Consider the following 18,065-nt stretch of genomic DNA (forward strand, 5'->3'; position numbering starts at 1 on the left):
TCTGACATTACTTTCCAATAGTTTAGTCAATGTGACTATCCACAATGGTAATATTAGCAAAAAAAAAAAAGATAATTATGTCCACAGAAAAATGGGTTTAAATTTTCATAAAAGGCTTCTTGAACTACAGCATAAATAAATACAAACAATTTCTGTTTCCTTGAAAAGAGTTTTTTTTTTTTTTTATTCAGGTTAAACAGAAAATGTGGTTATCAAAAATTAACTGTACAATGCACTCTGATTTTGCTGACCTCTATGGGCCTCCATTTGGCTGGGCCCCAGATTGTCTTCCCTTTATCCCCCCTTATGGGTGGCCATGCCTGACACAGTACATCCAATTTACAGCACCTTGACAAAAAACATAAACAGGCTCAAAGAAATATGACACAACATGACACAGCATGGGAAGAACTGTTTTTACTGCAGTCAAAGAAAATGAAAAAAAAAGGGGCAAGATGTTTGGTAAGAGACCAAAAACGTTCAACAGGATCAGAAATGCATTTTTTTTCCTTTTTTCTTTTATATTATTTTCCACATTCAAGGCCCATGCAGCCTTGTTTCACAGCAGCACTGAGAGATCCTCTGTAAAACACAATTTTCACTGTTAGTTCCAAATTCAACAGTTTCATTTCAGTCTTTTCATGGTCACTGCCAATGTTCACACCAAATAATGATATAAAAATGTTCCAAAATCAAAGCTATGGCCTTTTTTCTACTTTTAAACGTTGTATTACTCAGACAACAAGGTTCACATACAAAAGCGGGTTCACGAGGCACTGGCTATGTGTAATACCTTTGCTGTTAAACAGTCGTATGGAGTTATTGACGAGATGGAGGACAAAGAGGCAAAAAGCTTTTGTTGTCCTTAATTTCTGACAGTATCATACTGCTTCAGCAGTGAGCAGCCATTCTGTTCAAACACAGGACTAGGACACACTTACCAGTACTTCATCTTATGCTTGCCTCAGCAAAAGGTTCTTTCTTAGACTACAATTTCATTGTGTCAAGGCAGAAAAACCAACATGAACCAGACAAAGGCTTTCTCTGATGAACTGTTGCAGAAAACTTTACCCATCAATACAAAAAAAAACTCTGCCCAATGTGCATCACATGCATAGGTGATTGTAGCCAAAGTTTTAGCAGTGTAAGCTAAAAGCAAACATATTTATGGCCTTCCAATTTCTGATGTTAACCAAACATTATATATTAAACATCACACAGTGAAAGCGCTCTTTGGCATGTCTTTGGTGGATTGAAATAATCAAGAAAAGCTGCTGAGCCTCAGGCGTAAGTGTGCACAGATTCTCTGTCAATGTGGAGATGCACTTTGTGTTCCTGCTGCAGAGGGACAGATGCAGCAGATATGACTTCGGTCCGTGCGTCACAATGTTTCAAACGTTTCTAACTTGCGTATGCAGTGACACAATGGAATGATGACGTGATTTTTCCTCCTGCGTACGTTGCTTTAGACCAGTGCATCTGCTTAGAGTAATGGCAACACTGTAACAGTAGAAGTTACATAACTGGAAGCTTGGTCTATTTATTAGAAATCTCTATTTAAAGATTCTCAATGAAGAACCAGTGCAGGGGGTCTGGATTTCCTGAACGGAAAGTGTTCTGGTTCCTAAGTTTATAATATTTGAACTCCAAGGTGTATTGACCAATCACGTATTAGCAGGCTTTGGCAGGTGGAGGAGAAACACTGTAGAAAAATGAAAATACAGGCAGAACTTTAGCAGTGCAAATGACATGACTTATTTGTCCCTATAGTCTTATCTACATATCTACATTTAACACAAACTCAAAGTAATTTTTATCACAACCCACTTCTGTTCTGTGCTGGGGTTTTTTTACCTGCGTAAGATGCCACATGACTAATTTCGGCAGTGAATATTCATGTGATAAACGTGGATGATGTCAGACAAAGCCTATCTCCAAGGGACTTTAGAGCTACTGTAAACTATGCAGGGACTTTGACAGTATACCGTCTCTGCAGGTAATAAGAAGCTGAGCTACAGAGAGCTGAGCAACATAAACACTGACAGGCCTTGTTCATAAACAAAGATGGGCCTGGGCCGAGCAGAGAGTTCTGGTGGACGTCAATGAGAGGGTAAATCTACCTATGACAAATACTCAGATGAAGTGGAAGTATGTTCAACCCAGAATCATGTCATGCAGAAAGGTGTGGAACATTAAGGCAGACAGTGAGAGCACCCTCTCACTTCCCCATAGTCGGGTGTTCATGCTTGGGGCGTCCTGGCTAATCAACATCAGCAGTGAGGGAAAAGCCATCAGTGAGAAGAGGACAGCACTGAACTATCCATAAAGGATGCTTATGTCTTTCTCTGGGACTACTCCAGTGTATCCATGATGGTTGGATTTACTGTTTTAGAGGAGGTTACAGCCGAGATCATCAGTAATAAGGACTAATATTGGACAAGTGATGTTAAGACTCTACTTTTTTGAATTGCACTGGTTAGCTATCTGTTTGGAGAGTTTGTTGATGTTTTTAGTGGAGGATGGTGTTTGACTGTGTAAGTTATGGTGGCAGCTAATGTGCTAGCAGGCTAACTTAGAGCTAATGGTGTAAACATGCTGTTGCAATGCATGCTGTTGTAAGCAAGCCAAATGTTGTTGATGTTTATGTATTAAACACAGGTATAAATTGCATATGTGCAAGAAAAAGCTTACAATTTCATTATGTTTGTTTACACAACTTACACAAATGTGTCAAGCAGGCTGTAATAACAAGGTAAAAGTTATTCTGATTTACCTATGGCTCTGTTCTAACTGGAGATAAAAATGTGTCCCCAGTCACATTTAAGAACAGACATGAGGCTGCATCAGAGTGTTTCTGGATTTATTTTTCTTGCTCCCAGAGTTCAGTTAAGTCCATCATCAAAAATTGAAAGGAATGTGGCATATGCATTGATCTGCCTGGATCAGGCCAACCACACACACTGAGTGATAATACAGGAAGGAAATTTGTGATAGAGGCCATCAAGACACCTATGACTACTCTGAAGGAATAGACTAGAGAGACACTGCATACAACTTTTACTGGGGTTTATCTCCAGTCAAAGCTTGATGGGAGAGTGGAAAAGAGAAAGCCACTGTTGTTCAATCTCAGCTAGAGTTCACCAAAAGCCACGTAAGAGACTCACTTGTCAAGTAGAGGATAGTTATTCGGTCTAATGAGACAAAAATTGTGCTTTTTGGCTATCAGACAAGATGCTGTGTTTGGAAGACATCACACACTGCGCATCAGCACAAACACACCATCCCCACTGTGAAAGATCTGGTGGCAGCATCATGCTGTGGGGATGCCTCTCTGCAGTCGGTCCTTGAAGGCTTGTAAAAGTAGAAGTTAAAATAAAAGTGGTAAAATCCTGGCAGACAATCTTATTCAGTCTGCAAAAGAACTATGGCTTGGGAGAAGATTTATTTTCCAGCAATAAAATGGCCCGAAGCATACAGTGAACGCTACATGGAAAGGGTTTAAAGACAGCAAGGTGAATGTTCTGCAGTGGCCGAGACAAAGCCCAGACTTCAATCCAACAGATAAGTTGTGGCTGTACTTGAATAGAACTTATTCCCATGTAACCTGACAGAACGTGAGCAGCTTTGCAAAGAAGAATGGAGTAAAAATGCAGTCTTCAGATGTGCAAGCCTTACCGAAACATATCCACACAGACTCAGTGCTGTGAATGCAGCTCAGCAGTCTCAATAAAGAAGTTTTTGTTTTAAATTCTTGTTGTGATAAAAGCCAAATTAAATTGACCATCATTGATTTATAAAATCAATAAAAGGTTAACACATCCAAGGGGGTGAATAGTTTTTATAGGCACTGTGGTTGTTACAAATAGGACCCTTATTTTGTTTGAAAAGTCAGAATTTTTGGGGGTTAACAGCTCGTAAGAAAACAAAAACAGGACTAATAAAGTGTTTTACAGAGTACACACAGCAAACCTTGTGCATTATAATAGTTAAAGATGTGTCTAGTGAAAAAAAAGCACAAGCTCAGAGAAGAATGTCAGTAAACTGAAATAAACCTAAATCGATTTTTTGCACGTATGAAGCATACTAGAGATATCTTCAGGTGAAAATCTATATAAGTGTGTGAGTCGAGAGGTTTCCTTCGCGAAGCGTGTTTGTGTGTAGAACATAAAGGCGTGTTATCCCAAGTGTGCCTTTTTTGTATCCGTTTTTTCCACACTGTTTAGAAGTCAGTGTTCCACCTGGATGAGCTCACCTTCAGATTCCACACACAGAGGAAATCCTATTTACCTGCACATGCACACATGCATGACAGGTTGTCTAGTTGGCCTACAAAAGCACGATTCCTCACACAGAAATGAACTGAAACACCTTATGGGAGATAAGACGTATTTACTCACAAACGTGAGAAGAGATTGCATATACCTACACACAAATGGCTGCACATAGCCGATACATACCTCTTTAGACGCCACGTTCTCATGCATGCAATCCAAGACAGACAGAGAGATGAGTGGCAGGAATGAGCGAGACGTGCAGACGTTTACATTAGCAGCAAGAGAACCATAATGGGAAGAAAAGATGAAAAAAAGAAGGCAGGAGGAGATAAAAATCAAACTAGAGGGTGTGATAAAAACACCAGACCCTTAAAGGCCTGCTTTCTCTGTGAGAGAGAGTGTTTGATCAGGGATAATGCAGCATGCCTTTCATCCAAACTAGAGAGAATTAAGGACACACGATAATTTAACTGAGAGCTCAGACTTGAAATGAAGATGTAACTTTATGTTACACACATATACATATATATATATATATATATATATATATATATATATTAGCACAAAAACCATGACTTAAAAAAGACTAGGGCCTGAAGACAGTGACTGCAGAGTGCTTGCGGTCTATATTTTAGGATTTCACTCAACGGGAGCTCAGTTTAATTGCAAAGCCAACCACCATCATGTACTGCAAGCTGCAAGCTCTCCCAAATTAAACTGAAAGCTCAGCAGTAGGTGTACTAACTTCTCCTGCAGTTGATGGGGGGGGGTTACAGGTCCATACAGACATAGCTACCTTCTCTGCAAAATAGCCTGGCTATAAAATCACCTGCAAATGAAATGTTGGAGAAAAAAAGACACTCTGGCTTCCAGCATCATCATGCACTAGATATGTTCAGGATGGCATGAAGGTTTAAGGGTTAAGACAGCAGGCTCAGCTTTGAATTTCATCAAATATGTTCTTCTGTTCTACAACCTTGCTCTAATTAGCATATGATTGAGCTTGATTAACAGCCAGAGATTTTTTCCTACATAACCCCTGACTGTCACTATTTCTGATTACAGAAGGTGGAAATCTCGGGTGCTAGAGAGCCTGTTGTGTTGCTTTAAAGTCCTGCATGCCTGTGAAATCACATCATCAATCTTAGCTTGGGCATAATTGCACATTCAACAGGGTTTTAAATATGCTGACCATGATGGATGTTTCCCCTTTCTCTCTCTTTCGTGTTACCAAAAAATGTCAAAATAAAATAGTGACTTTTACATTTTCAGTGGTGAATGGCCTTCAGATCATTCAGAGCCCTTTCAAAATGCACAACAGTCACACATGGACACCCAATCACACACTGACGACAGAGGCTGCTATGTTAAGAGTCCATCAGTACTATTTCCTTCATGAGCTGCTGCATAGGAGTGGAATCAGTTTGGGATTATTCTAGTACAAGGAAACTTTGACATGTGGCTTCAGGAGCTCGGAATGAGCCCAACTCTTGCATTACAGACATATCAGTAATTTTACCATAGCTTATTAACCCCCTGATATATTTAGTGCTCAAAGCAGGGAAAAAGGAAAGTTTAAGACATAGTTGCAAATTTAGGTAAAAGAGAAAAAAACATCTCAGCAAAGATCAAAAGAAATGTGAGGAACCAGAGCAAAATCACAAGAGTTGTTGCAAAGGGTCTGAATACTTCTGCCAGTGTGATTTTTCATTTTTTTTTTTTTAAATATTTAATACATTTGCAGGGATTTCTAAAATTCTGTTTTTGCTTTGATAGGGTACTGAGTGTAGATTTATGAGAGAGAAAAAAATGAATTTAAATGACTGTAGCTTGAGGCTGCAACATTATGAAACTGAATAAAAGTGAAGATGGTCTGAATTATTTCTGGATGCACTGTACTGTGTGCACATTTGCAGAAAAAAAATATTGGTATAAAAAATTAAGAATGAAAATCTGAAGCAGGGTTGTGTTGAGGCATGGTATTAAATCAATTCAGAGTAATAAGAACGTCACTCTGACTTCATAACTCCCCTCCAGTCTGCCGGCTGTGATTTCTGAGTGAAGACCTGAATTCACCAGTGAAGATCATGTGCTGTTTTCTTCTCTGAAGTCAGATAAAAGTGGATTTAATAAGGAACATTCCTGTAGAGAGAAACTGAAAAGACTGAGACTGATTACACTGTACAGGTAGTACAAATTAATAGACTTGGCATGCCTTGTATCCCAGAGCTCCAAAAACAGAAATGACAAACACTGCACTTGGCAGAAACACACAGGTGTGACTCAACCCAGCACTGATTAGACATGCAGTACGTACCCACTCACCCACATTTAGACTATTTTCACACAAGGTTCCTTCAAGTCAAACGTAATTGTCCTCCCCCTCTTCAGCACTGCCGCACTGCTTTCACACTTGTTTACTGTTGTTTGGGATAGCGGCAGGTTCTGATAATGCTTCCTGTTTAAAGTGCAGCTGTTAACCATCAGAACAGAAAAGCTTTTCAACTCTAACTGAGGCATACAAAAGGAAAGTGGAGACCGACCTACAGCGCACATCCGCCTGCAAAAGCTACACAGGAGTTTCATTCCTTGCCTCTAATCACAGGAATACATGCACAAGTATTTTGTCTCTACATAGAGGGATTTGTCAAGTTTATTTTAGATAGTTACATACTGCTATGAAAAGTCTTTTCCTTAGTCGACTTTTAGCAGCGAGGAAATATCATAAAGCTGCTGGCCCATTTACAAAGTGAAATTTGTACCTTAAGTTTCAGTTTATGACTGTTACATAAACACAGACACTAGGGCCTTGTCAAACTCCGCATAAAAACACCAGGACTTTTCCACAAGATACAAGATATTTTACATCTCTGGCAAAAGTAAGAACCATTTTAGTGTTTTCCAAAACATTTTCAGAAACTGTTCACCTTGTAAAGTAGATGGACTCCACATCTGTTATCAGATAAATCCATTGAAAAGCTCCAATCCAGAAAGTTTGCGCCAAACTCAGTGCCAAAATCAGTGTCATTTGAGGAGAACGGGCAGTGGCTATGGGCAGAGTCGTTTGCAATGGCTGCCTCCAGTGTGGTGATTAGCTTTGATATAGCTCTAGTATAGTGTCAAGTTTTCCAACATTTGACCACATTTCCACATGAAATAAAGAATTAAAACAATACTGAAAGCTTGGCTTTGCAATTGTTGCAGTCGTTACCGATGGTATTTGCAGGTGCTGCTGCAGCAGCGATTAGCATAGATGTTGCTGTAGGAAAGCGGCATTTTAATCAGAACTGGACCGCATTTCTTATTAAAACAAGAGCAAAGAGCCACGACAATTTTGCACAGCTTGGCATCGATTTCATTCACCATGAAGCTCTGCCATTAAAAATCTATGGTAGCAGTAACCTGTCAGCTCAATAGAAGCACATTCATACAGTCATTTTGTCTCTTTGCTCTGATTGGCACCTTTCAAGAATTTCTGAAAAGTCCTAGACCTTCAGTGGAAGTTTTCCTAGATAAATGTGAAATATATATCTATGCAATTGCTATGTGAAACAGTTGATCTGGAGTGTCAGGTTAAGAAACGGTGGCTCTTTTTCTCAAAACTACCACTCAAATAGTTACCTACTTTGTCCAAAATTACAAATGCTTTGCACAATATATCAAATCACTCACACCATGTTCTCTCTTCTCAAATCTCATTCCCTCCACCCAAGCATTGTTCTTATAAGTCTTGAAGAGCATCAAATGAACACTGATGGGATAAAATGTGAACACTACTGTCAAACATGTTCATGCATAGGTGGAGCAAGAAGGCGGCTTACAGGACCCTGAATGTTTTCTCTAAAGCCCTGAATCTTTCAGATTGGTAAAGAGTGTTTTGCTGCTTGGTGTTAAAAGGATAAGTGCAAAAATAAAGGAGACTATTGTTAAATGGACCATGAAAGAAGAAAAATTCTATTATTGTAGCCAAACTGAAAACTTTTGATTTTTGAATTATCTTGTATAAGCTTATACCAATACCACAGTTAGTGCAAAAACACATTTATATGAACATTACCTGCATTTTTCATAAATATATCTATGAAACAACACATTTTGCTTTATTTATTTATTTTTTCCACTTGTAAAATTTGATACTAAATTCCCACCCTACCTCTGTTACATGTATTAAAAATAAACATCAGAAAGTTTCTGCTCTGTTTTAGGAGGCAGAAGTGAAAATAATATCACTTCTGTAAGTCGTTTCATGATCATAGAATGATGACAACACATTTTTAGAATTCTGTCCATCAGGACCAGTGTCCATAGCCGGCTTCTTTAGCACTGACAGTGCTTATTTTTGATTCAAAGTCAATATGACCAGAGTTCTAGCCACTGGCAATGAATATCAGAGCAAAACCAAAACCATGAGGTCAATGGAACTGCCTGCTGAGTTTAAAGGCAGGATTATTGCAATGCATAGAGCTAAGGAAGGTTCCCAAGTGCACAGTGATCCCCATAATTCTCAAATGGAAGAATTTTTGCACAACCAGGACTCTTCTGAGAGCCGGTCACCTGGCCAAACCAAGCAATCAGGGGATAGGGCCTTAGTAAAAGAGGTGACCAAGAGCCTGATGATCACTTTGACAGAGCTCCAAAGATCCTGTTTGGAGATGGGACGAAGTTATAGAAGGACAACCATCACTGCAGGCCTTTACCAATCTGGGCTTATGGCAGAAAGAGGCAATAGCTAACCCTAACCCTCTTCAACCCTCAGACTGGGAGAAACAAGATTTTCTGATCTGATGAAACCAAGATTGAACTGTCTGGCCTCAATTCTAAAAGTTATGTCAGGAGGAAAACATGCACCACTCATCACCTGCTCAATACCATCCTAACAGTAAAGCATGGTGGTGGCAGCATCATGCTGTGGGGGTGTTTTTCAGCAGCAGGGCCTGGGATACTGGTCAGGGTTAAAGTAAAGCTGAATGGAAGGGAGCACAGAGATATCCTCATTGAAGAGGATCACTGAATGTTTTCTCTAAAGCCCTGAATCTTTCAGGTTGTGTTGCTGCTTAGTGTTATAAAAAAAAGTGCAAAAAGAAAGGAGACAGTTGTTAAATGGAACCAGAAAGAGAAAAAAAATCTTCTATCAAAGCCAGACTGAAAAAAATATGATTTGAAAGTTCACCGTCCAACATGACAATGACTCTGAGCACACAGCCATGACAACAGGAGTGGCTTGAGGACAACTGAGCCAGATGCTGGGGCCCTAATGAAGATCTCTAGAGAGACCTAAAAAAAATGTCTGTTCACCGATAGTCCCCATTCAACCCGACTGAGCTACTGTTTACAGTCTAATGTACAACTTACTCTATGCATTTGCAGAAAAGGTAGGCTGCTTCTTCTGTTCACATCTCCACACATCTTTTTTCTTGCAGCTGCTCCACAGCTTCACATACTAACACCTTGATGTAGCCCACAAACATGCACTTAACAAGTGCTAGGCTGGATTTTTGCTTCTTTGGCAGGGAGTTCAGGATTACACGTCTTTATCAGTGTCACTGTGTGCAACACAGCCTATCCCCGTGTGCTCCTTCTACAAGCAGTTGAGCTTTAACAGCGCTGTGAGATAAACAGGAAGAGGAGGTAAGCGAGAGAATCTGGAGGTGATAAAGAAGTGGAATAGAAATACAGTGAGGGCTTCTTAAAAGGTGATGTTAAATAAGGCTCTGGAATGATGCTAAGCATTCTGACAGATACATTATGCTTGTGTTAATGTTGTCAAAGCTGCTGGTGGTGTGGTAAATGTGGAGTAAATAAAGAAGAATGCAATAACATCAGTGTGTCCTTACGGCTCCATGATACTTTTTTTTCCCAGCCATCTGCTTCTGTCTCTCTTCATCAGCATCACTAATCTTGTTATAAATCTTAAATGTCTGGGGATGGATCAACACACACATATAGAAGAGACTGGGTTTGATTGTCATTGCAGCCGCTGATAGTCTCTAACAAGAAGCAAAAATAGTCAAATCAATAAAATCCTTATTTTAATCAGTGACTAGGGTTTCATATCTGCTGATATACACACCCATGAAAATACCAAATAGCACCAACTCATTGACAGAAGAACCTGCAAGTCATTTAATTTCCTGTTTCCCTCCTCTCAGGTAGATGCTCCAATCATCTCAAAACAAACACACACACAGTGCAAAAGCACACATTAGCACAAATCCAATAATCTTGCTTAAAGCTGGGAAATCTATACATCTGCACTCTGGGTAAGAAATGAAAAAGAACAATAAATTAAAAGTATCTGGGCTCACGCTCTCTCACATGCCACAAGGATGTTTCCAGAATCCACAGATAAAGGAGGAAATTAAGTGAATTCATGAAAAGCGTCATCATGTGGTTATGTTAGCTTCCATGTTGATGCCAGAGGGTAAACTGCTTTGTTGGCCGCCGCTTAGAGTCAGCAGATTTTCTTATTTGTTCAGGGACATGGAAGAATTGCCCACTAAACCTCTTTTACTTTTAGCAAACTGAAGCATGCTAAACGGTCCCTTTGGATCATGTCAAACCAGGAAATGCTGGAAGAAACCCATGTTTTCTCTTTACTGATTAAAAAAAAAATCTCGACAGCGTTGCATGGAGAAAGCTGTCAGAACACAAAATTATACTGTGATGCCAGGTATGGACATTCATACTATGAATTATGATAGAAAACAAAAAAAAAATGTTTCATTTAGTTTGAGATAAACCCGTTTTACACCCATCTCTGCAACAATGACTTTTATTTTATCGATTTTTCACAAACCGTCTGAGCCCTATGCTATTTTTTTTAACCATTGTGTCTCACCTGGACTTTTTGTCTTAAAAACTCATAAAGTATCAACCCTATGATGCACAGTCAAGCTCTTATAATCCTTTTCTTCAGGACAACCTGGGCTTTAAGAATATGTGTGCAGGAGTAATCTCACTTGAATTAAAAAAAAGGACTATAAATACATGTGCACTCTCCAAATTGTTGTCTGGTTTAACTCATTGTTGTAATCTGTTACTGAAATGTACATTTATTGTGACGTGTGCTGCTGACCTCTTGGCCAGCTCACCTTTGTAAAAGAGGTGGGTTTTTATCAATGGGTTTTTGTCTGGTTCAATAAAGGTTAAATTTAAAAAACTGACATAAAAAATCAGATTTGTATGTAGTACACACAGTAAATAATAATGACTAAGACTTTTTTTTTGCACAAGCTTGTTCTCCCATTTCTTGGGCTCCAAAAAAGTGAAAAAATAATCATGCTTTGACAAAAAAGTCTTCACTTTTAAAGAACAGTCCTTGCACTTTGTCATTATTCAAAGCAGATCCTGTCTGCAGAGACACATAGGGACACGTCACAGCCTCTCTGTGTCTCTTTCTCTCCATTGTGAGTAATTCAGGCTTTCTCCTCCAGTTTTACAGATGCGCTGTTTGGCGAGGCATGACTTGATGATGGAACAGCCTACCATTGGTTTTTCAGTGCAGCCACAATGCATTTTGGGATACAAACAAATAATATGGAAGATGGCATTAACAGCTAGCAGCAGGAACGATTCAGAAATGGATTATAAATGGATAAGAAGATGTTCAGTATCAGAGTTACTGGTGAGGATTTAATCTTTAAAGATTCTGGAAAGTCAGCCAAGATCCAGGCTCACTAGAAAAGGTTCTGTAAGGGCTATAAAGGTGGGGACAGCGTCACTAGAATGGCACAACAGAGGGCTTTCAGAGGAAATAACAAGTCATTGGCTGTTGTTTATGGTTCATAAGTCATTTAACTTTGAATATCATATGTCTCTTCTTCTTCTATAAGACAACATATCAGTCTCAGAGGGTTAGGGATAGATAAAAATTCCACTTTTTCATAAATATTTCCCAACAGGGGTAAATAGCAAGTTGCCAGTCATGTTGTTGATTTTGTCTGTAAATGAGAGACATAAATATCTGTTTAGAAATGTTTACATTTATTGTTTAGCTATATCCAAATGCCAAAAATGTGATGGGTCTGTCTTTGGCTAAGAAAGACAGTCTATTAATTTCCCCATCATGACAAAGTTTAGACAGAATGTTAGAATTTTTTGTTGATTTATTAAAAATAAAAAAACTGAAATATCACATTGACAGAAGTATTCAGATCCTTTGCAAAAACAAATGTAGCTCAGGTTCCTCCCATTTCTCTGGATCTTTACTGAGATGTTTCTTCACCTTGACTGGAGTCCAACTATGGTAAATGAAATTGATTGGACATGATTAAGGAAGGCACAGACCCCTCTACAGAAGGCCTCATGTTTGGCAATGCATATGAGAGCAAAAAACCAAGCCATGAGGTCAAAGGAACTGCAGAACATAGAAACAGGATTGCTGCATGGCACAGATCTGGAGAAGGCTACATAACAACTCTTAAATGGACACTTAGATGGAAGAAGTTTGGCAAAAACAAGACTCTTCTGAAAGCCTCTCCTCTGTGCAAACCACATGAAAACCCACTTGGAGTTTGCAAAAAAAGCCGCAGAAGGACTCTCAGACTGAGAGAGAAAAGACTCTCTGGTCTGATTAATCCAACATTGAATCGTTTGCTTTCAGTCCTAGGCAATATGTTTCACCTGCCCAATGCATGGTGGTGGCAGCATCATGTTGTGGGGGTGCTTTTCAGCAGCAGGGACAGGGAGACTTTTCAGGGTTGGAAAAACAACCTGAGACAATAAACTAACAAGGGATGAAATAGGTAGAACTGCTCACTTTTTCCTTCCCAAATGGCTCAAAACCTCAAGTAAAAATAGCTCTTTATGGATCCCCCGACAGGATGCTGGTCTGCAGCAGCAACACAATAAAGAGTAAAATAGATTTCTTTATTTATATTTAAAACATGCAACCTTATAATACTTTTCTTTTCATTGTTAGCATCTGAAAGGAAGCAAACAACTCAGAGTTAAAATATAAATGCTACTTGCCTATTAAAAGGCTCCTACAGCATGTGAAACTACATCAAAACCAATTTGATGCCACAACACAGAAATTTCTTTTCATGCTGGCAGACATTTTCTCTTCTGCTATGTCTTTAAACAGGCTGAATATGTTAATGTTTTTCTTGGCTGGTGTATTTGTTAACTTAAAACCCACGGATATGACAATTTGCATCTGCTGATGTTATTTTCTCTGAGGCCTTTTGAGCGAGTGGCAAAATGTGGGCGTGAAGGTGAAGCATTAGAGGAGCAAACAATTCCAGTATTCCATCTGCCAGCTCAGACACAAGAGCAAAAATCCCCATTTTTCCCTCTGAAACATCTGTTGAGCTAGCCTGAGTAATCACAGATGCAGTGCCTCTCTGGAGTCAAACCACACATGGTGGGGAAGCTGACAGTCATCAACTCCATCCTCCCAGCCCCCAAACAGCAATACTCGCAGACAGAGGCCCCCGTACCCCTCCTCCCAGCGCCCATATTTCTAAACAAATGACCGCTTATCGACGACGGCACACAAAAAATGATATGTACACAAACAAAAGGGAGCCGGCGCTGGCAGAATAATAGCAGACAGACAACAAGAGCGAGAGGCAGTGAGAGCGCTGAAAAGGAAGCTGTTTTCATTGATTGTTCCGCGGTTTTGTTAATGAGTCCATAAAAGTGGCTGCAAGTGGTTTTACAGCGAGGCTGAAGAGAAAGAAATGACACGCCGCTCTTTGTCATCATGGACACATGAACTGCTGAGAAGGACATAAACCAGTCGGCGAGTCAAACGCTGGACTTTTTGAAGCACACGAGGAAAATGAGATTAATGTGCTTGACATAAACGCGGAGAGATGCTCTGATGCAAGCGAGGGCATCCACTGAAAGTGATCTCAGATGCATCGCTTATTTAGATTCTCCAATTCTAATTCAGTTGCTTCACATACAGCATGAAAGTGCACATAAAATTAAAATGTCAAGGCAAATATAAGGCTGTGACTCCTGTCATGATTAGCAGAAGTTAGCAAGCATTTTTTGAGGTGACCTCTTCCTGCAACATCTGTCTCTTTAAATACATACAATGCAACAATATTTCTGATTTTCTACCTTCAAAATGACTATATGCAACTTTATTTTCAAGAATTTAAAGGACATATGGACGAAGCTGCTGAGTTGTGAAATTTTGATGTTTGGAAAAGCAAAAGTGTACAATACACAAGCTTTCACTCCATGATGATCTACCGCCAAACCCTTCAGTCCATCTTCTCTGTCTAAGGCCGTTTTGACACCTGATAATTTGAGGGACTTGGTTTCGAACTGAAATTACAGCATTGTTGCACTTTCCTATGGTTTGGTTCACATTCACATTATTATGGGTCAAACGAACCAAACCATACGTTTGTGGCGCTGTCATCCCAAACAAAGAATGGTGGAGAGGAAAAGGAGACATAGAAGAAGACAAAACTGGAAATCCATCTCCTTCCGCCGGTCTTTTATTCTAGATAAACAATGAAAAAACACAAAGTGTATCCTGTCTTGGGGTTTCTGCTTTTGCATTGGGGTATTACAAGCACACAGCGAGCGCGGTACATTTTCCAACATATCGTTACTAGACTACAATGTGTTGCCATGGCTACACAGACGCCAAGCAAGATATCGACATGGAGTTGAGTGTATTAAATTGCATATAAAAATCCATAAATAAATTATTGCATTTTGTGCCACCTTATGCCATTGATTCACAAGTTGGTCCGCTGTGCTTCCACACCTAAAACGAACCACACCAGGGTTCGTTTGTAAGTGAACCGAGATCCACGTTTTTAAGTGGACCAGAGTCTGCTTGTTTGGTCTGAAGCAGAGTTTGTGTGAGCTTTCACATCACTACAAATGTACTAGACTGTCCAGGGAAAAAGGACCAGAGTTGAATAAAAGCAGACAAACAGCTCTCATCTACTGCATCTGTTTCTGAAGGAAAGTGGATTACAAAATAAAGACAACAACCTATTGACAGACTTTTATGAAGTTGATTTGCCATCCATTTGAAATCATTTGTCTGTAGTGGTGGGATACAAACATAGCACAATAAAGTAAGGAAATTTTATGTTTGGTAGATTATTTCTTTGTTGTAACAATGCTTCTTGGCTATAAATCTTCTACTGTTGGAAAGCCTGTTTATTTCCATTTTAAATGGTGCCAGATCTGTAAGGAACATGCATTTGTGGGTTGCACCTGTGATAAATTTGCGAAATCTCTGCCAATGCCAAACAGCTTATTCTGCTGTGGATACTGACTCTTGTCTTGAGTTTTTGGTATTTCCACCATTGGAGGTACTCTCAATGCAGAGAGATCATGATGAGATCCTACAACCAGTGATAATCCTATATCTCCACAGTCTGGGACTGAACTCTATCCTCCAAGATGATGATGCTAGAACCAAAAGAGTGGGGTTTATCAGAGACTACCTCCAGAATTTGCCCTGACCTCAACCCCATTGAACACTCATGGGAACAGCTTGGGTGTGCTGTCCGTTCAAGACTGACCAACATAACCACATTGGCTGGCTTACAACAAACGTTGGTTGCAGAATGTGATGCTGTCCCACAGAAGTGTGTGACCAGGCTGGTGACCAGCATTAAGGGGCTTGGTGCAAGGCTATTGTTGCTCTTCCACAAGCTACCGAAGCTCCTGTTTTTTAACCCTTTCAACCCTAGGCCCTGTTCAAGCTAGAAAATGCCATATCCAAATACAACTGAATATTTCTCTGCAACTTCAAGGTCTACATGAATAAGCTTGGCATCAGTGCAAAGATAACTCTCCAAATCCCTGTAGAAGTTACTGAGACTGAGTAAATAAAGATGGAACATTGCAGAACTGAATGGTTTATTTTGTCCACCAAAAAAAAAAAAAAAAAAAAAAAATCACTTTTAGACTAAATATTCCTGTGAAATGCCAAGCCAAGGTTTCTGGGACTAAAACTGTGTGTCACAAGACCATATCTGTGCACATTTAGACTGCTCTATGTGTCTTTAAGGAGAAGGCCCCTAATACTGGGGCCCATCAGGATGTAAAGGTTTATGAATAAATTGTTAGATTGCCAATATGTCTTGTTCAATCATCCAACCAACCATACAACACCAAACAAGAGTCAATGGCAGAAGAAGCTGTCTAGCATTGGCAGAGAAGATTTGACAAATTTTGCTGAAACCTGAAATCATAATTCCTCCAGTCCTGAGGAGGAATAACAAGGATGGTGACACAACGGTAGTAGGCGGCTTCTCTCTTTTCACTGCAGGACAGAAAGATATAGAAGATCTTTCATACCATCAGCAACAAGACTATATAATTCTACCATAAACAGATGAGACTCCAGACAAACGAATTTCCCTTCAGGGATAAATAAAGTTATTGTATTGTATTGGATTGTATTTATTGGATAAAAGATAATGGCATGCAGTTCATCAGAAAGAAATATTTGGTAAATGGCATAGGTGGATAAGATTATTGTAAACATGTGACAAGCTGCATGGAGCAATTTCCGTTTTTAAATGCTGCAAAAAATAAGTAATGGTTTTGTAATGTTAAAGCTAGAATGCACATGTCACCAACTGCTGCATGTGACTTTGAGTACACCACAAACCTTCATTCATTACACCCAGGGTTAGCACTGGAAGACATGCTGAGATAATGTATAGATTTAAGGTGGGAAACGTGAGGAAAGATGTATCCTCAGTAGATCTTTTGTTGCATGGAAACAAGCAGAAATGTGTGAAAAATATCAAAAATATTAGATTGGATGCAAAGAAAGGCACAAAATAAGTCAATTTGAAGACTGAAAAATATGCAATCATTACCTGATAGTTGTGTTCATTAAATTACATTTTTTGTACAGGAAGGATTTTTGCAGCACTCTCGGTACAAAAAGAAAAGTGATTTTTTTAGAAACAGGCCTGCCGTTGACTTTTCTATTCTCTTCATTTCTCACTCTCCACTTTGGCGTTAATTTCTTTGTTGCTTCACTTGACTGGTGATTGAACGCCACCGGGTGTTCAGAGCAAATTTCACACGTGGTCGGGACCGGGTAACCAACTGGAAAATCCCTCTTCAATCTTCGCCCGGCGTCTTCATTCCATTTCCCTCCCTGCCCTCCTTCTCCAATCCTCTGCTCTCTCACACCTCTTCATTTCTGTCCTGTTATTTTTATCCTCTGTATCATTTCAATGCTTCCTCTCTGCTTCCTCCCCTGCTTAATTTTGATCTCTACATATGTATGAATACTTCATCCTCAGTGGACCTGCTAATGTGGATATGAGAGCATTTTTCACTGCCTGTATATATACACTCTTTATCACGCATTTATACCCCTTTCTGCTATTTATACACAAACTAATGTTAGTTTTAATAATTTGGACCTTTTCATCATTTTCTGCAGCTCTAATCTCATACCATTTGAATATTTTCATCATTATTTTGCAGCGGTTTTGCAGTCGTGCATGTTTCTAAACCTTTTATTTCCTCCCTTATCTTCTCTGCTGTTATTCATTTCTGTTGTTGCATTTGCCCTGGAGGGATCAATAAAGTTTTCATCATATCTTTTTGCACCCTCTCATCTCTTCTTCTCCTCCTCCTCCTCTCTTTTTGGCACTTCAAATCAGAGCATCCTGCCTCCACCTTTTGTTCACATTTCCCCTCCTCCATGCGCTTCTTCATGACTTCATTTTCTGTCTTCTCGTTTTTTAATTCACAACACCCGATCCTCGCCGCCATCTTTTTCCATCTTCACCTCCTTTAACTCTCTTCATCCATTCATATTCTCCATCCTTGGCACAT

The sequence above is a fragment of the Cheilinus undulatus genome, linkage group 7 (genome assembly GCF_018320785.1).
Source record: "Cheilinus undulatus linkage group 7, ASM1832078v1, whole genome shotgun sequence".
In the NCBI taxonomy this organism is placed as follows: domain Eukaryota; kingdom Metazoa; phylum Chordata; class Actinopteri; order Labriformes; family Labridae; genus Cheilinus; species Cheilinus undulatus.